The sequence below is a fragment of the Pollicipes pollicipes genome, unplaced genomic scaffold (genome assembly GCF_011947565.3).
Source record: "Pollicipes pollicipes isolate AB1234 unplaced genomic scaffold, Ppol_2.1 Scaffold_6052;HRSCAF=7182_pilon_pilon_pilon, whole genome shotgun sequence".
Taxonomy (NCBI): domain Eukaryota; kingdom Metazoa; phylum Arthropoda; class Thecostraca; order Pollicipedomorpha; family Pollicipedidae; genus Pollicipes; species Pollicipes pollicipes.
Window position 1 is genome coordinate 14,246,884 of NW_023596805.1, and position 27,524 is coordinate 14,274,407.

Sequence of the window (27,524 nt, forward strand, 5' to 3'; positions counted from 1 at the left end):
GGCCCTCGGTTAGAGCTCCTCGGCCCTCGGTTGGAGCTCCTCGGCCCTCGGTTGGAGCTCCTCGGCCCTCGGTTGGAGCTCCTCGGCCCTCGGTTGGAACTCCTCGGCCCTCGGCCCTCGGAGGCCCTGCCGTCGCCTTCTAGATGCTGTCGGGATGTGTCCCGTGACCCTGCGTCCAACTGGCTCTCGAAATCATGTAAACTTTTCTGAAAGCAGACGCAGGATTAGTTAAAGGCTCAATTATGTAGAAATGAACATATATATATATATATATATATATATATATATATATATATATATATATATATATATATATATATATATATATATAATATAAACTACGTATATTACGGGAGTAAGCAATGCCATGTGGCATGGTCTTGATACATGTATCATCCCAAACCATCAGTCATATCTTATATCATCTTGCGTAAGAGCCGGTGAAAACGCAAATCTTTGTTGTTCTCATGACTTTCTTTGTTGCTTACGATGGTATGTTTTTGGCACAGTTGCTTTTTCACGCGTGTGCTGGCAGAGGCCCCCCCCCCCCCCCTCTGCCTACGCGCGGACAGAGCTATCGGGGTCGCGGAACTCGCAGGACGTTCTCCGTTTTCCTCTCTTCGCCTCGTCCGTTTTTCCTTTCGCCTCGTCGCTCCCCGAGGTGTGTCTTATGCAATCACCCATAGCGTTGGCACCAGCCGCCCATAACCCTGCGGCGTCGCCCGCGGCGCTCCCGTGACTCTTCTTCCGGCGCCGTTTGAGCGCGCTCAGTAGCTATCCATAACCGGTCAGCGACGGCGGCCTCCCCTCGCCGACGGTCGGTGGGCTCGTCCGCGGCCATCGATCGTGTGCGCAGACGGAGTGCACGCGCCGGGCGCGGGAGAAGACGCTCTGACCGCCGGTGACCGGCGCCGAGCCCAGTAACGGAAAGTCGATAGCGACCACCGCTAGTGCCACCACTCGCCCCCAGGGGCAGCAGGGGTGTGGTGACCGTGCCCCTTGCGCACCAGACGTCCCGCCGTGCCCGACACCGCTGCCAACGGGGATGACCCCTGTGACCGACAGTCTGCTGTCAGTGGTAGGAGTCGCGACCCAGGTGAGGTCACCCACCCTCGCCCGTCTTGGGCCAGCGGAAAGCACCTCATTTTGGATGACGCCAAAGCGGCGTGGGGACCGACGCGTCTCGCCGGACGGGCCACGCCTTGCGGCCTTCTGGACCGCCGCACAGCGGCCACGCGTCGGCCGGCCAGCATGCCGCGCGGATGGGCGTCCCGGGCCTGGTGGCCAGTCTTCTCATTCCGTGGCCCAGTCAATCTTTGGATGGCATATTTCGCATTTCGTTACGTGCAGTGTTGGCTGCAAAGGCCTCTGGAGGCAGGGTTTTGGCGGGTGCTAAGTAAGATAGTACGGGTTCGAGCATCGAAGCTTGGCATTTCATGATAAAGGCTGAGCCCGGCGGCGGAATGAAAGGAACAGGCTGAATAAATTTCGCAGGTTGGGACATCCGGTTAGCCACTTAATCGTGAGTCAGCATTCCCAGGGATTGGCAGCCATTGTAGGTGAGATGTGAATTGGGCTGTGCGTTGACTGCTGAAAAATGTGGCTTTTGATTGGAGCTAATTGAGAGTTTCCAAAGGTGCCTCAGAAGCGCACGGAATAATGAGTTTCGCTGTTTACAGAAACGGTGCGAAAACGTATACTCTCCTTACCTCTGGCAACTCCCGCCGATTCTTTGATATAATTTCCGATTTACTATGGATTGTTATCGTGTCTTTCGCTCACGGAATGAGCGATGTTTGTTTATCGTGCATCCGTATTCAAACAAGCCAGATTACCTGGGGTGGTGGTTGCCTGCTATTGCCTGAGGCACATGTGTGTGGTCGACCGTTAGCTGTGGCACGTGGTCTGCCGTTAGTTGCGGCATGTGGTTGGACGTTAGTTGCGGCGCGTGGTCAGACGTTAGCTGTGGCACGCGGTCTGACGTTAGTTGCGGCACGTGGTCTGACGTTAGTTACGGCATGTGGTCGGGCGTTGGCTCTGGCACGCAGTCTATCGTTAGATACGGCACGTGGTTAGATGTCAGCCGTGACACGCGGTCTGACGTTAGCTGTGGCGCGTGGTCTGACGTTAGTTACGTATTCGAACGTTAGCTGTGACACGTGGTCTTGCTCCAGCGGTGGACCGCACCGGCTGTGGCCCCGTGCCGTCGGCCCCATTTACGTTCGGTCACGGACCCGATGTCAGTGGGCGTCCAGGGCCTCGTTTCAGTTCGTGCGTGGTAGTGGCCAGCGTCTCGCTCGAGTGGCTGACATCTCTCGACATCAGCTTGTAACAGAGGCGATGGTTGAACTGGAGACGTGCTGCTTCTTTCTCTCTGTTCTCTCTCTCTCTATATGAGGAGGTAAAGAGATGAGAGCGAGAGGAGGAGAGCCGAAGAGAGCGAGAGATCGAGAGAGGAGGAGATAGAGCGACTCGAGATATTAGAGACGAGCAGAGAGATAGAACTTCGATAGTAGGAGCGATAGAGCGATAGGAGAGTATATCGATCTCTCTCTTTCTCTCTCTCGCTCTCTCTCTCTCTCTCTCTCTCTCTCTCTCTAATCTATCTCTCTCTCTCTCTCTCTCTCTCTCTCTTCTCTCTCTCTCTCTCTCTCCTCTCCCTCTCCTCATCCCTCCTCCCTCTCCTCTCGTATCGCTGTCTCTCGTCTCTGTCTGTCTCTGTCTCTGTCTCTGTCTCTGTCCCTGTCTCTGTCTCTGTCTCTCTTTCTCTTTTTCTTTCTCTCTTTCTTTCCCTGTCTCTGTCTCTTGCTATATATATATATATATATATATATATATATATATATACACAAATATATACAGATACACCATCTACGGATGGCGGCAATCATCCCTAAATGAGGTACAGGGTGACGGAGGGGTTTATTTCCTTGTTTTGTTCCAGTGATAATGTTTTGATCGTGACAGCCTCCAGAACATAAAGCTTCCTCCTGTTTGGCGATTATTTTATGATGGTAGTGTCCCTGGTGAGGTCGTCTCGGACGATGTTACGTGTTCTTTTCTCACGTGCTCTTGGAAGACCGGCAGCCAAGTGGATCGCCAACCGCGTTGAAAGTGTGGTTGTAGTGACACCAACATCTTTTGATTGCAGAGCGTCATTCTGTCGTCTTGGCTGGCGGGCTTGACGTTTTCAGATGTTATTTTCGTGAGGGTACGCTCGTCTGTCTTATAACTATCAGACACGTGATTCTGATAGAGCAGCTTAATTAGATTTGGTTGATGTGTGATGGGTCCTCCTCAACCCCTCAGTCACACTTCACCTCATTTAGGGACGATACACACACACACACACATATATATATATATATATATATATATATATATATATATATCTGCATCCACGTATGCATACATACATACATACATGCATACATATATGCATTCATATTTGTGGTTTCATGTGCAACACGTTGACAATTTGCGATTCATTATGCGTTGAAGTGCGCCCGCTAGACAAGTACGCAGCGTCGGCAGCCTTGACCCTTTCCGTGTGCTACGCTGATGCTATTGCTCCGCCGCTATAACTGACGGGCACCAAAGATTGCCCCCGACCGTTGGGCAGCCGTGTCAGGGACTGCAGTTGCCGTATGCCGATTGCGCATACTGGCGTTCATTCTTTTGGCGGCTGCGTCCACACGCATGCTGTGCATTTAGTGTACGGCAGTGATACTGAAAAAGGATGGAGGTACTTTTGGACCAGTATCACGAAGGATGTGAGGATGGAGGGCGGAACCAGGTATGTAGCTAAGATAGAGGATTAGAGGTCCAGGCTTCTGCCAGTCACAAAGCACCAAGCTCATTTGAATCGGCGGAGTTAATTTTTGGGGCGCCTGAACTATAAAAATGATGTCCGCACATCTGGGTTTGACCCGAGTGCGTATTTGGCAATTGTCTGCGCTTGTTGCTAAATGGGGCCGTGTACAGTGGGGACGTGAGAGGACGGCACGAGACATCGTCTGTGCGTGTTACTAGGCTGGGCCGTGTACAGTGGGGACGTGAGAGGACGGCACGAGACATCGTTGTCTGTGCGTGTTACTACGCTGGGCCGTGTACAGTGGGGACGTGAGAGGACGGCACGAGACATCGTTGTCTGTGCGTGTTACTAGGCTGGGCCGTGTACAGTGGGGACGTGAGAGGACGGCACGAGACATCGTTGTCTGTGCGTGTTGCTAGGCTGGGCCGTGTACAGTGGAGATGTAAGAGGGCGACACGAGACATCGTTGTCTGTGCGTGTTGCTAAGTTGGGCCGTGTACAGTGGGGACGTGAGAGGACGGCACGAGACATCGTTGTCTGTGCGTGTTGCTAGGCTGGGCCGTGTACAGTGGGGATGTGAGAGGACGGCACGAGACATCGTTGTCTGTGCGTGTTATTAGGCTGGGCCGTGTACAGTGGGGATGTGAGAGGACGGCACGAGTGGCCAGGATCTCCTGGGGCTGTCGGGGTCTGCCATCCCGCTCAGATTGGAACACGCTTGCGTTTGGCCAGACCTGCAAGCCTGCTGCCGTCTCGGGGGCCTGCTCCGGTGCAGACCTGTTAGCCTGCTGCCGTCTCCGGTGCAGACCTGTTAGCCTGCTGCCGGCTCTGGGGCAGGCCTGTAAGCCTGCAGCCGGCCCTGGGGCAGGTCCCGCCTGTCTTTTATGTGCATGTTTGCGGGCCGTTGTTCTCAGTTCTTGGCGTTTGCTTTGGGCGTATGTGAGAATAACCATGCGTGGAGTGATACATGCGCGAGGTTCGTTGAACCCCTGAGATGGTGCTAATGACTTATTGTGGTGATGCTCAGCAATAGATCAATATGTATGAAATCCATAATGTATGAAGCATCTGTGGCAGGACATGTATGGTTACCTGGACGGTAATTGCTCTGAGCGTGAATGCTCCGTCCGATACTGAATATCGGGATGCTTCGTAAGGCATTGTATTTGTTGCACGTCATGCTAATTTGCTGGAGTATTGACTGTTGTTTGCATATGACATGGTGTTTGCTGGTGAAATGCGTGCCGATGTTTTGTATTAGCTGGCTCAGCTGGGTGTGTGTACAGTATGCGTTTTGTATTAACCAACGAATGTTTTTTTAAGATGCCTATCTTTCAGTATATATTTTATGGGTATCTGGAAAAATCAGCCAACAACAGCATTTTGACATTGTCCTTAAGAATAAAAGTCACTTTGCTGCGGCCCGCGTGGACCGCGTCGCGTACGGTGTAATGGTGCCAGGGACGGCGGCGGCCAGGCTGGCGCCGGTGTTAGGGCCACGTGCAGGCGATCCGTCTGCCAGTGTGCAGCGCCGGCCTCGCCCGTCGGCCGGGACTCGAGCGCTGTCTCAAGCGGCGCCGCTCCGCTGTTTCAGGTGGATCGGAGTTCAGAGTCGAGTGCTGCGCCGCCCAGCCGCTGCAGGTGAGGTCCCGCCACTGCCGCCGGGGGCCAACGGATCGGCGGGTGCGCCGCGCTGACACCGGCACACAGACCAGCCGCATTCCGACGTTGTCTCATCACTGTGCATTCAGACTCTAACTGCCGCCAGTTTTGGTCCGGTTGCGGACTGGGACCGCCCCAGGACCCCTACCAAACAAACGTCCCCCAGGACCCCAGCAAGGACTCGTGCTACCGAACAATGCGGCGGGATCGTAGCGCATGTCTGCTTGAAACGCAGCGGTCTGGCCGTGATAGTGGGACGCCAGTCCGGCGTCATGTTTGGTAGCCGATTTCGTTTGACGCGGCTCTGGCCTGGCGTGCCTGGCCGGCTTCCGCGTGATCGCCATCGCGTAACTAGCGGGCACACAATGCTAGAATGCGGCTGATCACGTGACGACCCGCCCTGCCCGCCCTGCTCGCCGTGCACTGGGCATACGCATCTCCCCAAGCCAGCGACGCCACTGCGGCCCCGGGACGAGATGGGCTTTCGGCGCTGTGCGCTGCGGCGCAGCCGATATTTGCAGTTTTCTACTGGTCCTGCCATCTAGCGATGCGTTTTTGGTATAAACTTACGCGAACACCGCGTTGACTCGGATGCCTGGCTTAAATCGATGCGTCTCGTCATGCCCCGCGGCCCAGAACTCGCACGGCTTTCATCGGCCGGAATCTGTTATGGGCCTGCACCCACGGCCAATCATGGTGCATGCCTGCTGAGACGTAATCATATGTTGCCATGGACGAGTATTTTATCCTTTGCAAACAATAAGTGATAACATCATTGCCTTCTACAGCTCACGGATGTCCTATGGAGTGACAATCAGTAGGAGTTCTCTTTGTCCCGCACAAAAAGGGATGAAAACTAATTTTTTCCTGTCGCGCGTTCCCTTAAGACCCGGCGAGGGTCGAAGGCCTTCCTTAAGTGGATCGCAAATTGGATCGCACGATCCAGCTGGGGCTGCCGGATCGTCAGGTGGCGGGACGAGTTTTAATAGCCTCTTCCTGGTACCTGGGGCCCGGAGAGACTGTCGGGCGAGAGCTGCCGGCGCGCCGTGTTCGTCGAACGCTGTTCCCCGGGGAGAAGTGCGCGCCGTTGTTGCCTGGGCCGAACGTGCCGTAGTTCGCGGCTAGCGGGCCTTCCAGCTCGGCTGGCAGGGTCGACTGTCAGCTGGCCTTCCAGCTCGGCTGGCAGGGCCGGCTGTCAGCTGGCCTTACAGCTGGCAGGGCCGACTGCCAGCTGGCCTTCCAGCTCGGCTGGCAGGGCCGACTGTCAGCTGGCCTTACAGCTGGCAGGGCCGACTGCCAGCTGGCCTTCCAGCTCGGCTGGCAGGGCCGACTGTCAGCTGGCCTTACAGCTGGCAGGGCCGACTGTCAGCTGGCCTTACAGCTGGCAGGGCTGACTGTCAGCTGGCCTTCCAGCTCGGCTGGCAGGGCCGACTGTCAGCTAGCCTTACAGCTCGGCTGGCAGTGCCGACTGTCAGCTGGCCTTACAGCTCGGCTGGCAGTGCCGACTGTCAGCTGGCCTTACAGCTCGGCTGGCAGTGCCGACTGTCATCTGGCTTACGGCTGGCAGTCCAGGCGACTTGCGTTGAATTTGCAAAGCATTATAACATTATAACATTTTCAAAGTGAGGAAGCGGTGCGCGCTCGTCGCCTCTCCTGTATGTGCCAGGGGCGCTGAGCGTATGGCTGGGACGAATGAAGGCGGGACGCTGAGTGCAGCGCGCGTCGGACACTGTCGACTAGGCGCAAGGCTCAGCCCGGCCGAACAGAGCTCTACGCATGTCCGGACAGGGCTCAGCCTGGCTGAACAGAGCTTTACGCCTGTCCGGACAGAGGTCTGCCTGGCCGAACAGAGTTGTACGCTCTGGGCAGGCTCTGCCCGGCCGGACAAAGCTTTGCACATGGCCGATGTTCCTGGCGTGCGGCCGCCACTGAGCCCAACACTAGCCTGCCATCTATTTTTGACGATGGCTTAATCAGACAGAAGGCTCAGCAACCTTCCCCGTGTTCATGAGCCATAACCGTACATGTCCTGAAATATTCTGATGATTTCGACTCGCCTTTGCATCTGTGATACTAACCGACAGCACACAGTTTGTGGGTCAGTGTCATAGGCCAGTACCACGTGCACGGACGCTCTTATGGTCCCATCGGAGGCGCGTTGGCCGCAGTCTGAAGGTGAACACATTCGGACCACTATCGACATATGACGCTGACCGTAGCGTTGCATGTGGCGAGAGGGGCCAAGATGCCGTCCCCAAGCAGCCATTTGTGCCGACAGATAATGTGCCGACGATGATGTGACTGATAACCGTCACGGCGCGCCGGAGTCTGATGATCCCCTTTAGTGAGGAGCGTCGGGGTCTGATGATCCCCTTTAGTGAGGAGCGTCGCAGCCAAGATTGAGCGGGGGATGCGCCCACGCAAAGCGCGCGGGCCGCCGTCAGCGTCTGACACCGAGGGTGATGATGCAGATGAGACTCGGGACGGATCCCGGGAGCGGCCGACGCCTGTCCACGGAGTTAACACGGACGCGACCGGACCGGGCTGGCTCATCTTGGTGCCCCTAATGAAGACGCGCACCACGTCGGCCGACAACCGGCTAACGAGATATGCTGACGTACCACGGGAGCGTTGACTAGTGAGCTAATGAAGCACCGGCTCCCGGCCGCCTTTCAGGGTGAAGCCGTCCGTCTCCCGGTGCAGGTGGGCGCTGCGGGCCTGAGAGCGTGCACTGGCGGCGGCGCTCACGCCCCTGATCAGAGGGCTGGTTTGCTGTTTCGGGGGGTGCTGCCTGCCGCCGAACCGTCAAGTCGTCGTGCCACCGGCTTTGGGGCTGGCGTTCCTGGCCAGCAGGCAGGCAGTCCGTACTCGGTGGGGCGTAACACGAGCATCTGGGGCTTATTCGGCAAGCACTGGCTGCCCCTGGGCAGACCCTGTCGCCTGCTGTGGGCCTACTGTCTTAGCGGACGGCCGCTGGCCCACACTGGCCAGGATATGGGGGTATGGTCGGCGAGGAAGGGCCGTGACCTGACGCGTTCGTCGGCGCATATCCCGCCGGTTATGGCTCGGCCTGTGCCGCACCGGCGGCGTCGAACCGTCGAAACTCAGCGCGGGCTTCGTGCGCCGCCTGCCAAATCAGGCTTCGGTGGAATATGTCACCGGCGCGCCCGAGTTGGAGGGGTGTGACCGGGCTCCCTGCAGCTGCCTTCTGACAGACTGGTCTGTGGACTGCTTTCCGGTTTCCATTGTTTTCATGAATGGACTTGATCGTGGACAGAATATAGACATAGTGTAAGCCAAGGACGTAGCCAGCGGGATGGGGGGGGGGGGGGGTCGCGCCTCGTCTGAGGAGTTGGTGTCTGGGGCCCCTCTCCAGATGCCCGAAAGGGACACCAATATAACACCCTGCGCAAGATATCCGTTCAGAAACAAATATTTCCACAGCATGAATGTGAATGCTGCCACAAAATACCAAAGTGAATGCTGCTACCGTTTTAACTAGCACTTTCCACGGACGCGTTTTCACTGCATTATTTGGGCTCGCGCCGGGCCTGAGCTAACTCGTTGCTGGCTGCATCCCTATCATCGCGTGCTATTGTGGTTAGCGTTGACTGTCGTCGGCAGAGTCGCCCGTTTCAGCTGTAAGAACTCGATGAACCGGGACAGAACAGGTACCCGTCCCCGCAACGGCGCCGGCGTGAACCGGGACAGAACAGGTACCCGTCCCCGCATCGGCGCCGGCGTGAACCGGGACAGAACAGGTACCCGTCCCCGCAACGGCGCCGGTGTGAACCGCGACAGAACAGGTACCCGTCCCCGCAACGGCGCCGGTGTGAACCGCGACAGAACAGGTACCCGTCCCCGCAACGGCGCCGGTGTGAACCGCGACAGAACAGGTACCCGTCCCCGCAATGGCGGCGGTGGCTCACACTGCGCCAGAAATATTGGGTTCACGGCTGACACTTCGCGCCAGAAATGTCGGGTTTACACCTGACAGGCGTCTTCATTGAAATTTGACGAGCTCGTGCCCATACCAGCTGGTCTTGCTCTTGTCATTGGCCTCACTTCTGGATGCATGATAACAAATGGATGACAATTTTAGCACTGGTTTCAGGAGGCGGAACACGGCTGCTCGGGCCGAGCTTCGCCGTGCTCTGTTATATTCGGGCTCAGGAAGTGGTGCTCCGCCGTGCTCCGTTAGATTCTGAACTATTCGAGCCTTACATTCCCGTCCTGAGAGCCGCAGAGGGTATGATGGTGACTATCAAGAGCTGTTCGGCTTCATTCGACTTCAGACATGTACATAGGAGGCGATGTAATCGCCATTTGCCAACGTTGGTTCGTGATTGCTCGTATACCGTACATATGAGTGGGGCCAGATCAGCTTTGAATACAACAGGGTCTTGAGCTGGTGCTGTCAATACTTGATCGCCAGTGGCTCGTGGCAGGCTGTCATTGGATTATTTTACCATTTTTGGGATTAAGAAAGCCACAGAACTCGAAAATTCAACCACAAATTGCGCGTTTTTAATGATGAACTTAACGATTATCGTTAGGCCACCCGGGAGTGAAGAATGCACTTTACTCGGTATTTGGTGTTGTGGACCCGCAAATGAACTGTCATTGAGGTCGGTGGGGTGTAGATCCAAATACCTTTGGGTAGTTTTGGACTGTTTTTTGTTTGTTTTTTTACAGCATATAGTAATATAAAAAAGATGCTTATGGAGATAAACCCCAGTAACAGTAAGGCGTAGTGGCGTCCTTCACCAGCTCTATGGTCCATGATATGACCACGAAAGGCGCTCAGCGTCTGGTTTTTCTGCATTGTGAGTTGAGAGTTATCTTGCTGAGTTGTTGATCTTTGATACACCAGGATGTACTGGTTGGACGCGTTCTGAAGCATATATTGGTGATATGTGCTTCAGAACGTGATGTATGCTATTGTCAAAGTCGACGTTTGGTGCTGTGCTTATGATCACGAGTCTGTTGGCCGCCCAGCCGCCTTTCAACCGCCCGCGGTCGGCCAGCGGTGGGGTCGCACGCAACTATAGCGGCTGCAACGTCACGCACCAGCGCATGCCATGTGACTTATCGTAAAACACGTCTCAACGGATGGTCATGACAGGAGCCTGAAACGTCGAGTTTTTATAAGATAGCCAATATTTCCTTATATAACATTTTTCCTGCATAACTTTTAGCCAGTACCTTCTCGCATATTGTACTATTATGCAACATGCTGATTGTTGATACTCCGCATAAAAGCTCTAAACTCATAATACCCAATGGTCCAGTTATTTGGAGTTTTTCTTCAAGACTTGAAAGTCATTACTTTTTCCAAGCTATGCGTACGCGCAATTTTGATTCTTTAGCAATGTGTTTGTTTTTCCAAAGCGAATGCTCATCTATGTGAGGAAGCGTTTAGAATCCGTCTTCCGATAGGACGTGTTCCCACCTCCAACCACCCATCCCCCATGCGCTCTAGACTTTTTCACTTCTTCCAACAGACCACCTAAAAGTCGCGTAGAATATCCGTTGCCAACAGCAAAGCCCATGTTTTGTTTATCCTCTTTCTTTCCTTTTCACCACTTGATGAGTTGTTTAGAGCCCTATGGAACATGTTACAAATTATGTTGTGTTAAATGGAGGTTGGATGCGCAGATTTGCAGTGCAGAATGATACCAGAGTTGGTGGGCTTGATGAACAGCTCCGTTTGTAACGTTGTGCGGTTGTTCCTCCTTTCCACCGTCACTAGCCATCCAAATATGGGACGCCCTTTCCGCCCCCTGTATGCTCCATCGTAAAAGCTAGATTTGGATGCTGGTTGTTCATGAACTCTAAAGACTCGTCATGGGGACGCTGTCCGTGCGTCCATACCCCAGCATAATTATCGATGTATCTAGCTAAGAAAGTTGGGTTTAATGGGCTGCCGGCCAAGGCCTTCATTTCTTGGCCTAAAAATGTTATGGTCAGAGGAGGAGCGTTTGGGTTCTCCATTGTTATTCCCAAGTTTGGTCGGTAGAAGTCATCACTGAACGAGAAAACATTATCCCGTAGGCGCTGTTCTAAAAGACCGCAGATATCCTCTTTTTAAAGACCGAAAACATCAATTTCATGGAAATGTTTGTCTACTTTAGCTTTCACGGCAGTAATAGCCTCATTTACTGGTATATTGCCATATAAACTGACAACATCTACGCTGAAGAAAATGCTGCCTTTTGGTAACACGTCTGCGAAAGATTAGAAGCCTTTTTAAAAAGAAGTCTCTGGTGTCCCACAGATGAGTGGGACAAACATCAAGAGTTGGTTGAGTATTTTCTCTAAAAGACACGAGTTTTTTCTGTAGGACCACCGCACCCAGATTACAGGTCTAAAGGGGGCACTGCAGGTTTGTTATCTTCAGCCAGCCCATAGAATACAGGTGTTCTACTGTGTCTTGGTGTCAAACTTGAATGTTTTTTCCGAAAGTTTTCCGCTAGCTGTGCTCTTTAGTGTTCTTTTTGTTTTAGCCTCTACCTGAGGGACTTCGTTTCTATTCAGTTTTTGATAGCTAACGCGTTCGTTAATTATAGCCGTAGCCCTGTTAATATAAGTTAGCCTGTCTAAGATTACAAAACCCTTTCACTTATCGCTCTGTTGAACTATGATGTCATCATTTTTGCTAAGGTCCCTGATAAAGCTCCGGTGATCTGCAGTGACATTAAGTTTGTGTACTTAATGGTTTTTGAACGTGCGCGGTACGTCATCCTTCAATTTCTGTAGGCTGACTTCTACTTCATTACTGGAAAGTTCCGGAAAGTTCTTACTGATGTCTGGAAACTTAAACGACAGATTTGGGATGTGACCTCGTTGAGGCTGATCTTCGTTGCGATCTTCTGCGTCTGTCGCACCGAGGCCACAACGTGCGTTCGCCGGTTCTGATGGTACTGTTGCGTCGTCTATTGAAGTTGGTTGATCTTGGCCGGCGCAGTTGCGGTGCTAGTTGTGTTGCTGCCATTACGCAATTTTAAGATGTAGTGCTTCCACCGTTTGCCGTATGCAAAACCCTCAACTCCCTTTTCTGCTTGGAGTGAAATGTCCTTAGATGCTGGCTGCGTTAGCGCAAAGCTCGAGCCTTTCGCTAGAAGAATTAGTCCGGGGTATTAAATTCTACGGACGACAAATTATTCAATCTCTTTTGACTTGTTTGACTATCAACTTGTTCTTCACATCAATGATTCACCTGGCGCTCCGCTTGAAGTTGTGCAAATTTGTTAACGAGTCATGCCTGTTTTCGCGAATAGTGATTTCAAAAACTCGTTCACACGTCGTACATATGTAAGCGTACTTTCTGTGCTCCAGGAAAGATTAGATTGATCCAAATAAGCGTGAGCGTTCTCGTTCTTAAAAGGTCTTCTTTCGAAAAGTTTCGGTGATTGCCTCGTTCAGTAATATATCCACGTTAGATAATTGCCTCGTTCAATAAGCTTCGCAAAACTGTCTTTTCCTTAAGAATTCTGAAAATATAGCGCTCTGTCACTTTGGATACACATACTACTATCGTAGCATATTTTGTATGTAGGCAAGCATTGCTTGTGAGTCATCAGTGTGATAGTCACTGCAAGTTGTGTCAGATGTTGGTTGCTAAGAATGGTGGAAAAGCATTGCTGTTGATTTATTGGATAGCACTTAATCATATTTTTATCATGAGCGTCATGTGCGCTGGCAGCTTCATCACTTCCTTGCATTTTGCCCATCTAACCAACTTTGACTACATGCACTTGTCATGCCTCCAACCTTGTGCAAGGCCAGCAGGTTTGCAGTGTCATTTCACTACGTTTAATAATTTCTTGTTATATATTTGTTATTAGTTGTGTGAACAATATTGTGTAGTAAAGCAGCGTGACGGCTGCAGCAAATTGCATGACTGTGGAAGCAGAAGACGTGTTTGCATCTTTGTCACCAACGCTTTGTGGATTCCCCACAACAGGCTGGGCAAGTGATGCCACTTATTGGTTGTGTGCTTCGCTGAAAGTGATTTGTATTTCGTATCATGTGAATTTGGTCAGTCATACGTCAGATGCTGAGTTAATACAAAAATTCACATTTGGCCCATCTTTTCATGATGTATTTATTATGAAAGCAGCAGGGATTGCAGTACAAAAACCGTATCATTGTTCATTGTGCCATGACACTGTACAGCACTGAGGTAGTGCCACAATGACACTGTTGGCCCGTGTTATTACACAGTGTACCACATTGGTTGACTACACTTCGTCAAGGTTCTGAAATAGCAGCTTCAGAGTGTTACATGACTGGTACTAATTTATGTAACAACGCGAGAGGAATATCACCAGCGGTAATGCTGGTGCACTACACTGGTTTATATCAGGCTTAACAAGTAGTTGCATAAGTAATCCTGAATAAGAGAAAAATATTGGCTGCTCGACCTTACCATATTTACCATAGCAATAACAATGCTTTGATAATAATTTCATAGCAATATTGCGGAGTTCTTAATTTTTGCATGCAGCTGCACTTCCAGTTACAAATAATAAAGAAAGTAACTACTATGAACATGACATGATATCAATGTCAGAACTACTGCACTGCAGGCAAGGATAGGTCGACGATACAGTATCCACAGCCTCAACAGTCCTTGGCAGGCTTCGGTAAAAGATTTATGACACCATATGACAGTTTTCACAGCATACCGGGCTTTGAGATTAATAATCGGCTATAAAAGCTGGCGATCGCTACGTTGCATACGTCAAACAGTCCACCAAAGCTTTCCTTACGACCAGAACCAAGACGAAAAATCTACAAAAAGGCGCTCACTAACCCACCACGCGGCACGGCGCCCGCGACGAGAATGGCCGGCTGGCGTCAGCTTTGGTGCGCTTCGAGGTATTCTTTAGGTCTGCCTGCCAGGTATTGCTGTCTTCGCAAAACGATTCCGTGACGCCATCAAACGATAGCAAGATAGGGCACATTTTTGCGCAAGCTGAAATGTTGCTACTTAGGGTCGTTTTTGAGCCTTGAAAGTTTACCAATAATAAGTAAGCTTTTCCTATCATATCTGGTGCTTATCTCAATGTCCTCGAATGTGGGACATTCTCTTTAGATGTGGTTACACGATGCGAAGTGCAAGGCGCCTCGTACATGTTATTGTTTATGCCAACTGACAAAGGAAGGTGGCACAATAATGCGTGTTTTCAAACGAGCTCAAAAGAATGAGGTCAGGAGAATGGGGTTGGTATCACGTATCCACGCCCGCAGGAGCGACTCGCCCGCTCCGGGTAATTATGCAGGGGACGGAGTAGAACATGACGAAACAGCATGCGCTGGACTTGGCAATGCTATTGGGGGCATAATTATAGGAAGCCACATCTAACCAACCCCTGATCGACAGCGGCGGCTGGCGGCTGGCGACACCATCACCGGGGGGGGGGGGGGGGGGGGGGAAGGGGGCATACTGCTGGCCACTGGCCGCTAGTGACACCATTCCCGATTATACGGCACTTTTTACGCGTGGTCCGTGCGGCATGGTCTGGTAAAAAAGAACAGCATTCAATCTTAAGACCTGGGTGTTTTAGACCTTGCTGAGGTCGTGTGTCTGAATAGCTCTTTGCGTCCCATAGCCTGACTCCGTTTTTGAATCCCCATTCAAAGGCGAAACATCCCTTGCAATGCCGGTTGGCGCGAGCTCCCGCCTGGTGCGCTGTGACTTGTTTTATGATGCGTCATGTGACAGGCGCTGGCGCGTGACGTTACGGGCGCTGTCGTCGCGCGCCAACTCCACTGCTACCAGGCCGAGAGCGATCGTGTGGCGGCTGAGCGACGGTGTTCCGTCGGTCGGAGCCGGTCGGCGTGTTCCGTCGGTCGGAGCCGGCCGGTGTACGGTGTGTTCCGTCGGTCGGAGCCGGTCGGTGTGTTCCGTCGGTCGGGGCCGATCGGTGTGTTCCGTCGATCGGAGCCGGTCGGTGTGTTCCGTCGGTGGGAGCCGGACGGTGTGTTCCGTCGGTCGGAGCCGGTCGGTGTACGGTGTATTCCGTCGGTCGGAGCCGGTCGGTGTGTTCCGTCGATCGGAGCCGATCGGTGTGTTCCGTCGGTCAGAGCCGGTCGGTGTGCTCCGTCGGTCGGAGCTGGTCGGTGTGTTTCCGTCGGTCGGGTCGGTCCAGACTGGTCGCGCCCTGGCTGGGCGTGTTCCCGTCGGTTAGAGCCAGTCGGTGTGTTCCGTCAGTCGAAGCCGGTGGGTGTGTTCCATCGGCCGGAGCCGGTCGGTGTGTTCCGTCGGTTGGAGCTGGTCGGTGTGTTCCGTCGACCGGAGCCGGTCGGTGTGTTCCGTCGGTAGAAGCCGGTCGGCCTGTTCCGTCGGGTCGGAGCCGGTCGGCCTGTTCCGTCGGTCGGAACCGGTCGGTGTGTTTCGTCGGTCGGAGCCGGTCGGTGTGTTCCGTCGGTTGGAGCTAGTCGGTGTGTTCCGTCGACCGGAGCCGGTCGGTGTGTTCCGTCGGTAGAAGCCGGTCGGCCTGTTCCGCCGGTCGGAACCGGTCGGTGTGTTCCGTCGGTAGAAGCCGGTCGGCCTGTTCCGTCGGTCGGAGCCGGTCGGTGTGTTCCGTCGGTTGGAGCTGGTCGGTGGGTTCCGTCGACCGGAGCCGGTCGGTGTGTTTCGTCGGTAAAAGCCGGTCGGCCTGTTCCGTCGGTCGGAACCGGTCGGTGTGTTTCGTCGGTCGGAGCCGGTCGGTGTGTTCCGTCGGTTGGAGCTGGTCGGTGCGTTCCGTCGACCGGAGCCGGTCGGTGTGTTTCGTCGGTCGGAGCTGGTCGGTGTGTTCCGTCGGCCGGGGTCGGTCCAGACCGGTCGTCCCTGGCCGGCCGTGTTCCCGGCGGTCCGTCGATCGCGAATGACGTCGCGTGGGTGCCGCCCGGCCTTCCAATAAGCCGTGCCGCTCGCAGATAATGGCGGGCACTGGTCGCTGTTTGGCGGCGCAATTGCTGCTGCGGCCGAGCCGTGCTCGCTGGCTCCTGCCCTGTCGCCCCTGTGGTCTCACCCCCCCCCCCTCAGCTGATGTAGGGCGTCTCGGCCTGCCTCCGCTGACATCGTCTCTCGCAAATAGCGTGTGCTCAAGGCTCCCGCTCGAGCCCCGTGCAATGAACGCGCTGTGTCCGCCCTCGGCGCCGTGCAGTGACTAATGTTGGTCAGTTTGTGCTGTAGCCTCCGTTGGCCCAGGCGTGTGCACGTCTTGTCCCTGCCGTCTCCGGCTCGGTTCACTGTTCCGTCGCCGAGCGTGTTATTTCAAAGCTTCCCCGGCCGGACGGCAGGTCGTCCATATTAACCTAGTGCTAGGGCCATCTACGCCGACTACACTGCCGACTCCTCGCCCTGTACTGGTGCTTCTCTCCTCTCAGGAGTCATGCACCCCTGTATACCCTCTCAAACGATTCAGAAGCCTGGTGGGAAAAGCTATTGTGGGCTGGACCACTTGGAAGAGTGCAGGAATGTGATGTAGGAGGCATGTCTCCAGATGCAATGTGACGTGGGAGGCGTGTCTTCAGTGGCAATTTGGCGTGGGAGGCGTGTCTCCGGACATCTTACTTCCGCACCGGCTCCACGCCCTCGCGCCCTGTGCTCCACCCCGCTCGTCCCGTGCTGCCTGCCTGCGCGCCGCTGCCGGTGCATAATTCAGTTGTACCGACCCCCCCCCCCCCCCCTTTGGGATTGCGTGCGGTCGGATCGATTCGCAGCGCCGCGACCCGCTCCGGCCGGCTGGGCGGACGCGGTCTGGTGGAGGCGGTGGAATACCTCAGGGTAGGGAGACTCGAGCCACACGCGAGCCCTCGGTTTCATCCCTGGATTATGCTCTGTCGGCCCGGCGCGAATGGGACCACCGGAATCTCGCTGCTGCTCAGTTCATAAGTGCGTGACGACGGGCGCCTCTGTCGGCCCGGCGCGAATGGGACCACCGGAGTCTCGCTGCCGCTCAGTTCATAAGTGCGTGACGACGGGCGCCGCGCGCCAGTTAAAAACCGACTGCAGATATGAAGGCTTTGTTATTCTCATTTTAGCTGTCTGCACGATACGTGAGCTAGTGAGCACATGCTATAGACTAGCTACAGGCTAAACACTTATATCCACTTAGAGGCTATTTACTGCACATGCATCCGCTGTCATGAAAGTATTTGCCTTGTCACTTCCTCGTCAAATTTATCTCGCCATTTGTCCCAACTAATGTACTCGTTTCCGGCTCCGAGTAACATATTTCCAAGCGAATCGATTCCACCATAACCGATTTTGTTGATTCTGTAGTCGACTCCGACTTCGCCGGAAGTCAGGCCCAAGTCTGTTCTGTCCGTGGAACGTCGTGGCATCATCTACCGACTCACAGGGCGCATTGGCTCCAGGGCTGCTTTGAGTTTAAAACCAGCCGTTATTATTATCGTATCGCTATTATTTTTCAGAACCACAACGTCTGGAAACTGGTTCGGTACATGCATGCTCTGCAAAAGCGACAGCCGGTTACTGAGCCTACCGCGATGGGGTCAGTGCACGGTCACTGGCGATGGTGGGTGTGGCAGCGGAGGTCTGCGGTTAGTGACGGCTGGTGGCTGCGGTCAGTGGCGGCTGGTGTCTGCGGTCATTGGCGGCTGGTGGCTGCGGTTAGTGGCGGCTGGTGGCTGCGGTCAGTGGCGGCTCGTGTCTGCGGTCATTAGCGGCTCGTGTCTGCGGTCATTGGCGGCTGGTGGCTGCGGTCAGTGGCGGCTGGTGTCTGCGGTCATTGGCGGCTCGTGTCTGCGGTCATTGGCGGCTCGTGTCTGCGGTCATTGGCGGCTGGTGGCTGCGGTCAGTGGCGGCTCGTGTCTGCGGTCATTGGCGGCTCGTGTCTACGGTCAGTGGCGGCTCATGTCTGCGGTCATTGGCGGCTCGTGTCTGCGGTCATTGGCGGCTCGTGTCTGCGGTCATTGGCGGCTCGTGTCTGCGGTCAGTGGCGGCTGGTGTCTGCGGTCATTGGCGGCTGGTGTCTGCGGTCAGTGGCGGCTGGTATCTGCGGTCATTGACGGCTGAGGTCTGTGTTTGCTGCCCTCGGACCTCAGGCCGACTGGTCTGGTATGGGTCCATCAGGGTTTGTGGAGCTATCACCGACTTAAAGGCATTGAACAGCGGACCAAGCCGCCGTCGTTTATCCGCGGCCCGATCGGCAGCCGTAATCATCACCGGTAATGGACAATACCATTTCTTCCCGATGCTATCGGTGGACATGGCATTTATTCACGGGCTACATTTATTGAGGACGAGATCTGTAACCGCGCGATTCACGCAAAATCCTCCCCGCGTCCTTTCTCAAAGGTTCGGTTGAGCCTCATAAGGCACTACCCATTGCATTGATAAAGCTGTAATGCAAGTACCGTCTTATTTGTGTGCGTCTACGGCACAGCAGTGGCCGTAATTCAGAGTACCTGTAGCGGGCTTGATCGTGTTTGATCGCGTTCGCCCCGGCGTCCCCTGCCGGATAGCTGTTTCCTCCTTCCCTGTCCTCGAGCCTTACCTAGCATTGACTTGACTTCTTTCCTTAACCCTTCTTCACAGGCCGTGTGGGCGCCCATTACGCTGACCGATAAGTGCAAGAGAATGGTGGGCGCCAGGGCAGTGCCCTCAGCATCGCTGTGTTGGCGGCCATGATAAATGACATCCGGCGTACACTTCCGCAATGGATTGGTCGATCCTTATTCGTTGACGACTTGGCAGTGTGGTGTTTTCGCCAACCGCGGTTTTCGTGGAACGACAGCTGCGCGGCTGTTTGTGGCTCGGTTAGAGAAATGGAACTCTTTAATTGATTGACGTCAAAGCCTTTCCATGCATTTCTGCGGCGGTCGTCGTCAGTGTTGCCAGATGTCGCCGCGTCTATGTGGGAGACCGATCCGCCGAGCCGGCTGTCCGCTGTTTGGGCATGCTTCTAGGCACTCGACTGGCATATAGTAGGCAGGATTTACAGATCAAAAAAACTATTGTGTGTTTTAATACACCTTGCAGACTTTGATCGTACTGAGAATACGCCTGTGCTCTGCTGGATTCCTAGCCATCTGGGCATTAAAGCAACGAACTGGCTGGGCAGCGGACAAACGTACAGCGTACCCACCACATACACTATCTCTACCCGCGCCGTTCGGAAATTTCTATCCAGCTATGATAGCGTATGCAAAGTAAACGTCGAGGAAAATAACAACCTGAGGGCAATTGAGCCACAGTTGGGCCTGTGGCCATCCAGTTCATGCGTGATGAGGCGCGAAGAGGCCAGTCTATGCCGAGTGCGAATCGGTCACACTTACACGACACATCCAGTGCCAGATGCAGTGCGCCGATGGCTGTTTGCATTCATATGTTATGAAAAAGTACTGGCGTCATTTCGGACGAGAAGCTCTGGCCCACCTCGACATCATGGGGAACGACTCTTCCTCGTTGAACGCGGGTCAGGGGTTTTCATTTCTTGCCGACGTAAAGTTTCTAGCATTTTTCCTGCTTTTTAGCTAAAAGCATGTCGTAACTCTTAATCCGCGCCCGGGCTAGCAGAGAGGCTAGATGAACAATTACGGCGCGTTTTGCTTGCAATCTGTTACAAATATGTTACCAAGCGTCGGAGGACCTATGCATAATGTAGACAACTATGCGGTCTTGAGTACCATTCTTACAATACACTATTTTTAACCGCAGAAAAGCGTTGTTCTGGTCACATGGACCCAGCTCGAACCTTTTTTATTTTTGCCCGCCTTGAACTTTTTTTATTTTTGCCGCATGTGGACCCCGAAGTAATGCGCACCGCCGTCTGGGCGATCTGCTCTCACCTGAGCGAGCAGAACCAGCACGTACCGACAGGTCAGCGGGGACACGACAGGCCGAACCAGCACGTACCGACAGGTCAGCGGGGACACGACGCGCCGAACCAGCACGTACCGACAGGTCAGCGGGGACACGACGCGCCGAACCAGCACGTACCGACAGGTCAGCGGGGACACGACGCGCCGAACCAGCACGTACCGACAGGTCAGCGGGGACACGACGCGCCGAACCAGCACGTACCGACAGGTCAGCGGGGACACGACGCGCCGAACCAGCGCGTACCGACAGATCAGCGGGGACACGACGCGCCGAACCAGCACGTACCGACAGGTCAGCGGGGACACGACAGGCCGAACCAGCACGTACCGACAGGTCAGCGGGGACACGACAGGCCGAACCAGCACGTACCGACAGGTCAGCGGGGACACGACAGGCGGAACCAGCACGTACCGGCAGGTCAGCGGGGACACGACAGGCCGAACCAGCACGTACCGGCAGGTCAGCAGGGACACGACAGAGATACAAACACCGTATACCAAAAGGCCGCACGGGTAAAGATAGTAGCAAAAGCCGGGACGTGCTGCACATGTTACGGGATGAAGACCATATCGCCAACTTCGTTTCTTGGGTACGAGTTCGCAGAAAGACAACTTGCAGCCAGTTCCGAACAGACAAACGACGGCTCCTGGACGCCCACGGCCAGGCAGACAGAACTAAGCGAGTGTCTGGCTGGAGGTTGGCAGGGTCTGAAAACGCAGCTGGAGCCAAACATTCCACACTGTATGGCTACTCCGCTGCCGAGGTTTCCACCTAGTGATGGCGAACCCTTGGAAGGAGTTGTGAACCCTCGGGAGTGAACCCCCGGAAGGACTCTCGTCAGCTGGTCGTCAGCGGATGCCGGTCCGGCCGAGGCCCCAGCGGCGGCCTGTCCTCATCAGCTGATAGTCAGCGGATGCCGGTCCGGCCGAGGCCCCAGCGGCGGTGGCGGTTCTGGCTGACGGGACGGCGGCCGTGGGAGCGCGGCCAGCTGCCGCTGCTGGCCGTCCCTGAGCGCCGTGCGGGCTGGCTTGGTCAGCCCGCGCCCAGTGTCGGGATGATGGCTTCCGGGGCGACTTTGTGTCGCCGCGCCGCTCTCGTACTGTCGTTCGCCGCGGTGGGCGACTTTTGTCGCCGCGCCGCTCCCGTACTGTCGTACGCCGGGGGGGGGGGGGGGGAGGGGGGCGACTTTGTGTCGCCGCGCTGCTCTCGTTCTGTCGTCCGCCGCGGTTTTTCTCGGACTGGCATCCGCACCTGGTGGGATTTTGTCCGCACGCTATTCATACAGGCCCTCAGCAAGGGTCATACAACTTGCACGATGAACGATGGGGCAGCGATATAGCCCACTGCAGCTAGCACTTTGCTGGCTCAGGTATGAAGGCTGTGTCCGGCTGCGGTGCGTCGGTGACAGTTGATCGTACTGTGCTTTTAGGCTAGCACGGTGGCGGCCTGCTGATGGCGCTCCTCGCCCCACGGCTTGGCGTGAGGCTAGCATGCTGGCGGCCTGCTGATGGCGCTCCTCGCCCCACGGCTTGGCGTGAGGCTAGCATGCTGGCGGCCTGCTGATGGCGCTCCTCGCCCCACGGCTTGGCGTGAGGCTAGCATGCTGGCGGCCTGCTGATGGCGCTCCTCGCCCCACGGCTTGGCGTGAGGCTAGCATGCTGGCGGCCTGCTGATGGCGCTCCTCGCCCCACGGCTTGGCGTGAGGCTAGCATGCTGGCGGCCTGCTGATGGCGCTCCTCGCCCCACGGCTTGGCGTGAGGCTAGCATGCTGGCGGCCTGCTGATGGCGCTCCTCGCCCCGCAGCTTGGCGTGAGGCTAGCACGCTGGCGGCCTGCTGATGGCGCTCCTCCCCCCCCCCCCCCACGTCAAGCATCAAGGGACACTTGGCGCCACTGTTACCGCCGACTTAGATTCGGTTCTTTTGCGTTTGTCGACGATAACCTTCTGTCGACGGCCGATGGTGATCAATGCTATGAACCTGTGTGATGCTATAAACATATGTTTGTGTATTGGATGTAATCCACGCCACCTGCTATTGCTGTGTGTCATCTTGATGGCGCTGGCAACCACTGGAACATCTGGATGCGAGTATGGACCACGCTCCAGAAAAATGGGAGGGTTGGGAACAAAGCACGAAATGGGGGAGACGATCTGATGTGAAATGGCGGTTCGAGCGCACCAGGGGCGAAAAAGACATTTCGCGATAAAAAAAGGCGATCAAAGCACAGCTTGGCCAGATTCGAGTAGCTGCTCTCGAGCTTCCGTTCCTGCCAGTGGTTGCACGGCTAGGCGTTGTTGACTGCAGGATATCCGGGCCGTGTATGCCTGACATGCTTTTGCTGGCGCTCTGGCCTGCTGGGCGCCGGTATCCTCGCCCAGGGCGAAGCTGTCCTCTGCCCTGCGGCGGACATATTGTGCTCGGAGGAGGCCTGCCCTGCGGCGGACATATTGTGCTCGGAGGGGGCCTGCCCTGCGGCGGACATATTGTGCTCGGAGGAGGCCTGCCCTGCGGCGGACATATTGTGCTCGGAGGAGGCCTGCCCTGCGGCGGACACATTGTGCTCGGAGGAGGCCCGCCCTGCGGCGGACATATTGTGCTCGGAGGAGGCCTGCCCTGCGGCGGACATATTCTGCTTGGAGGAGGCCGATGCGGCGCTCCGCCACGGAGGCGATCCACCGGCATTCCCGCCCCCGTGCTCTATTTCTGATGGTGGCGGCGGCCCGTCCGCAGGAAGCACGCCTGACACACAGGCACGGCATCGAGCGGCCACCCACCGGCGGCCGGGTTATCACCGCAACGAGGGAAAACCGTCCGACGGGTCTCTGATAACCAGATACGCATCACCACGTCACTGACGTGGCTAAGGAAAAAGCGGCTGGTTGGGAGAGTGGAGGAATGAGACACCTCGATAGTCTGCCCGAAATGTGCTCTTTTTCAGTGTTTTTTGTGTTCCATTTCGCACCGATCGTGGCTAAACATAATTTAGTGGCATGAGACGAAAGTACGAATGTGCTCACTGAAATTTGTGTAAGTTGGCCAGAAATGGGCGGACACCTGAATTCAGCTCCTTGGCTTCGCGACTCCTTATTCCTTATTGTGAGGTCGTCTGTGAATATGAAAAGAATGTGAGGACGCACCCCCCCCCCCCCCCCCCCTCCCCCGGCTGTGGGAGCTGTGCTCGCAAGGCGCGGTGTATGATTAAAAGTCGGTGGTCTGGTTATGCGAACAAAGACCCGGGTTGTCAGAAGGGGTTGATGGCAGGTCGGGCCGCCCGCGGTTGGGCACGCCCTGACAGGCTTCAACGCTGATTGGCTGTCCGTCTTAGTGACGTCACACACTATCGACCGGGCCATTGGCCGCGGCCAGACGCCTCGGCGCCAGTGACGTCAGTGGTAGTCGGCTGACGCTGCGAGTCGCCCATTCAGTCGCTGGCGCCGACGGGGGCAGTGACTGGGACGCAGGTCGTCGTGGAGCCGGGGCGAACACGGCAGTTGCCTATCTCGAACACGCGCCAGAGTGGGGGTGGGAGGGGCACTTTAACCCCGAAGGATCGTGCACAATATTTTCTGAACGGCGCAGTTTGGCCGCGTCAAACTTTGCATAGCTGTGGTCAATTGAATAAGGGATATTTTGGTGTACAAAAATAGACATGCTTTTGTCAGGTCGCTGACCTATTACGGGTCAAAGTCAAGCCTTGGCTGTCAGTGAAGGCAATCTAAAGTAAATTGTTTAGTCTGATGTGACAGTGTCGTGTTAGACAAAACCATACATTTCTGATATGTGATGTAGGCAATAAAACAACTGAATTTAGGATTCGAACGAATTCCATTGACCAAGGGTCGGGTATATAGGTCAGGTCGAGGCCGAAACCATCCTTTAAGGAATGGAGAAACCGGAGAGCCGTTATGGGGTAGTTTCTGATGTTCGTTTCGAATTCTTGATAACAGGGACCGCAGCAGGCATTCCTTGGACTTACAAGTAGTGGAGTGGGTCACTGACCATAAATAAGCCAGATCAGTATTTTTTGGCTGAAACGTGCCGCATAGCGTTATCCTTACGAGTATTAAAATTTTAAAAAATCAAAACAGTCTCGTCGCTTTTGATCACCATCACCTTCTAAAGGTCAAACAATGTCACTGACCTCAAATGAACACTGGTGATCTGTTGTTTATAGCAGGTATCTAGGTCCAAACTGGTTGGTTGGGGAGGTCTGAGGACGTATTGAACACCCGTGTTGAGCTGACCTTTTTGACCTTATTTGATCTAAAGGTCATGGCATATGGACTTTAAATTTTGGCATAAGTGAGTTCATGTGCAAACTATCCCACCCTTTGAATTTGGTGTAAGCTTTCTTACTTTCTTGTAATATCACGGGATCAATTGACCCCCACTCCACCCATCCGGGCGCGTGTTAGGGCCCGGCCTTTTCATTTGATTGTTTAGACTTTAACGAAAAATTGTTTGTGTGACCACAGCTTTCTTTATTTAAAACCTGCATGGTTGTCATATGACTGTTGCTTGCACAAACCCCCATACTTCATCGACTATGCCCAGGGACGCAGCCCATATGTGGTGATGGGGATTCCAGGGTTGGCAAAGGGTGACTAAGATTTTTTGGGAAAGAGTCCCAGTCCATTTCATAGTACTTGCAAATCGCGATCAGAGTGCAGACGCCGTTAACACTAGTAGGTAACGTACCCAACGTATCAGTAGGTTATTAGTATTGGTTTGCCCGGGCGCTAGGCACAAACTGTGTACATTTTCGCTCTGCTGCTGTCTAACCTTTTGTCACAGAATTGCGACTGTTGGGCGTGACGTGTCACTGTCCATGGTTGTCAATGAGATGTAGAGGCTAATGTATTCCTGATCACCAGACCGCGTTGTTTGTAATGCAATAGAATCGTGGCGAAAATGCGCTCGTCTGTGCTAGGGTTGAGCGCTGGAGCCGCTTGTCTGCACCTCTTGCTGTGGCCGCCGGCGAAGGGTGAGGTGTGCGCCCAGGTATCACGTGACCAAACTAGCCGGCTCAGCAAATTGAATTTTAGGAAGCCAGTAAGTCCTGCGGAAACTTGGCAATGCTTGCGGCACCTGCCGCACGCGGCCGCTGTTGGCGAAGCTCCTGCAGGCGCCGGCCGCTGCGGCACACCTCGCCGCCAGAGGGAGGCCGCACAAGGGCAGCGGCCGGCGCCGAATCCGCTCGGGCGGCGGCGCTCGGGCGGCTTCCGTGGCCGCTGCGGCGGGCGTAGGGTGGGCAAAGAGCGGCGGCGGCGGTGGCTGTCTGGAATAGGGACTGGATGACCTCGTGCGATATGAAGAGCAGGGTTGTGACACGGCTACCGGTCCCCGAACACCACCTCGCACAGCCGCGCTGCAATCACGGCACGCTCCCGCTCGCAAACTTCAGACGCTTCATCCAGATATGTCACTGGTGCGGCCCAAAGACCAGGCTTATGTCGACTTTTGCCCTTGGGGTCGGCATTCCATTTGAATGAATTTCGGATATATGCCCCCAGTGGTCTTGAACTCTGCTAGCAAGCTGCTCAGTTTGCAAACGGCTTGCTGTAGCCATTTGAAGCCGCAATTTGATGACATGCATACCGGAAGCGGATGCAATTTTCCCGATATGATGCGAGCAGAAATTCGCGTTGGACGTGACAACAGTGAAATGCGTCGTTTTTTATGCTGTGGCCTTGTCGGAATTTAGAATATCTGGATACGTTGTTAAATGCACGGAGCTGAGCTCAGGGCTTCAGCCCCGGTCACGGGATCACAGGCGCCGGCGCTCCTGATATCGACCCGAGAACACGGTCGTGCTGCACGGACGGGGCAGATGGAGCTGAGAAGGGACTCGGGATTACCAAGACGCAGATTCTCGAGCTCAGCACGAGCCTGTACGGCTCTGGGGTCAGTTTAAGGGCGTGACGGGTAGCTTCGGATTTGTGATGTGTGTGTACGCCTGAACTTTTTCAGTGTTTGAGTGCCTTTTTTCCCCGGCCTGAATTGTATTCGGAGAGCATGTCTGGCGTAATCTCGTGCACAACATCGTTGTGTGCAGTGGTGTGACTCAACGGGGTTTGGTCTCGTGCCCCCTCACCGGCTTTTCCGTTCGGCTTGGTTGTGCTTCTGCGGGATGAGACGTGCAGTAGGTCTGCCGCATTGTTAATGTGCCACGCTATAGGCTTCTGAAGTGTTGTATATCTGTGTGGCGTCACCTACATCCGGCGCTGAGGCCCCTGAGAACGGCTTGGGTGTCAGCCGGCAGAAGTCGGGGGCTGCTGCTGAGGCGGGCTGTGGGTCAGGTGACCGGCTCAGGAGTCACCGGTGTCCGTCTGTAGCCCGCTGGTCGACCCACGCACCGGCACCGTCCGGCCGCCTCATCTCCGGACCGTCCACTCGCCCCCTCCCCCCCCCCCCCTCTGTAGGGCGTCCCCGGAACCGCGACCACGTCCGGCGGCGCGGCGCTCTGACGTCAGAGGCCCGGCGGCACGCCGACGGGGCCCATGTCGGCTCAGCAACCACGGCGACAGCCGATAATGAAGACCGGCTCTAGCGGGCCCCCGCCGGGGCCGGACGTCATCCATCCCGTCACGACGGCCTGCCGGCTCAGCTCCGATACAGAGCCGGCGGCGGCCCGCCGGCTGGTGGGCCAGCGTGCGTGTGATAGGACGTCGACCGGCTCAGATCCGTATAGAGCCGGTGGTGGCCCGCCGGCTGGTGATAGAGCCAGTGGAGGCCCGCCGGCTGGTGATAGAGCCAGTGGAGGCCCGCCGGCTGGTGATAGAGCCAGTGGTGGCCCGCCGGCTGTTGATAGAGCCAGTGGTGGCCCGCCGCTGTTGATAGAGCCAGTGGTGGCCCGCCGGCTGTTGATAGAGCCAGTGGTGGCCCGCCGGCTGTTGATAGAGCCGGTGGTGGCCCGCCGGCTGGCGATAGAGCCAGTGGTGGCCCGCCGGCTGGTGATAGAGCCAGTGATGGCCCGCCGGCTGGTGATAGAGCCAGTGGAGGCCCGCCGGCTGGTGATAGAGCCAGTGGTGGCCCGCCGGCTGGTTGGCCCGCCGGCTGGTGATAGAGCCAGTGGTGGCCCGCCGGCTGGTGATAGAGCCAGTGGCGGCCCGCCGGCTGGTGATGGAGCCAGTGGTGGCCCGCCGGCTGGTGATAGAGCCAGTGGTGGCCCGCCGGCTGGTGATAGAGCCAGTGGTGGCCCG

At 55.4% G+C, this 27,524-nt stretch overlaps 1 long non-coding RNA gene across 1 annotated transcript in view; it reads left to right on the forward strand.

Moving 5' to 3' along the window:
- Nucleotides 1–911: 911 nt before the first annotated feature.
- Nucleotides 912–27,524, forward strand: part of LOC119104907 (uncharacterized) — a 30,593-nt gene continuing 3,980 nt past the window's right edge. The window contains exons 1-2 of the long non-coding RNA XR_005095012.1: nt 912–1,096; nt 5,409–5,455. This is a non-coding gene — a long non-coding RNA (uncharacterized LOC119104907). The remainder of the gene's footprint in view (nt 1,097–5,408; nt 5,456–27,524) is intronic.